The sequence below is a fragment of the Mastomys coucha genome, unplaced genomic scaffold (assembly GCF_008632895.1).
Source record: "Mastomys coucha isolate ucsf_1 unplaced genomic scaffold, UCSF_Mcou_1 pScaffold16, whole genome shotgun sequence".
Lineage (NCBI taxonomy): Eukaryota > Metazoa > Chordata > Mammalia > Rodentia > Muridae > Mastomys > Mastomys coucha.
In genome coordinates, this window is record NW_022196898.1 from 46,179,925 (window position 1) to 46,181,264 (window position 1,340).

Sequence of the window (1,340 nt, forward strand, 5' to 3'; positions counted from 1 at the left end):
TGCTGGTGTAGACGAAGGCTGGCACACTGGCTTCCACACAAGCATCCAATAGGAGCTGAGTACCTGCTTATAGGAAGCTCACAATCAATGCTGGGAAGTAAGCTAAAGGGAACCTGTGATGATGGGGTCAGAGTAGTCTCCATCCCAACTCCACTGAAAGGGCTACTAAGACTAGATGAATTATCACCTGATGTTGACTCAAACCTACCATTCTATAGTCAAAATTAATTCCAAAAATAATAGAGGTGACACTTAAACCACGGATTTCCAGACTTACAAATTGAGGTTTCTTAATTTATAAAGCTCTCTCTCTGTTTGTATGTCCACATGTTTGTACTTTTTTTAATACTAAGGATCTAACCTAGGCTCTTTTCACATGATAGACAAGATGATGATACCACTGAGACACTGCCCTAATTTGCATTCTATTGCTGTGATTAACACCATGACCAAAGGATCTTGGGGAGGTAAGTTTGTAGGACTCATATGTCCAAATTTCAGTACATCACGAAGAAATGTCACTGCAGGAACAAAGGCAGAATTCCCAATTCTACTCATTCCCTTCCTTCCCATGGCTGCTGAAGTTGCTTACATATGTAACCTACGACCATTGCTCAGCCTTAACACAGCCTAGTGGAGGTGTTATATCCAGTCTAGCCCTCTAATATCCATCACTAACCAAAAAAATAACCCACAGAAACACCCATGGGCCAATCTGATGGGAGCAATTCCTCAGCTGAAGTTTCTTCTTTCCATGTTGATGACCATGAGTCAAGCTGACAAAAACGAACCAGCATTTTTACCTTGTAAAGTAGGTCCCTAGATTTTTCTTCTGGAAGTGTTCCTTTTTGTGTTATAAAAACGGACATTAATACATTAGTTAGGAGATTTTGCTCAGTGATTGAGTCTTTGCTTTGATCCCCAGAAACAACAAAAATTTATTTAAAAAGGACTCCCTCACCAAATAAAAACAAAGAGTTACTAATCATTATGCATTTCATTAGCTTTAAAGGACAGTGGGGTTTTAATTTTAAAAATGTAAGGTACCATATTGTCAGAGGTAGTTAAGAATCGTCATCATGCCCACTCAGGTGTATTGTCCATAGTGCGTGGGAAATATGTACTTTTGTTGTATTTTATTTTCCAGATAAAGTCCTAGTATATAGCCAAGACTGAGCTTGAAGGCATGATTGTTTTGATTCAGAGTCCTGAGTGCTAGGATTACAGATGTGTACCACTACATATGGGGATGCAGTATACTCTCATCATTAGACATCTAAGGTTGGTGTATTTTCCTCATGAAGTAAGAATTAATACAGAAATGAGAATCTGGTTACCCA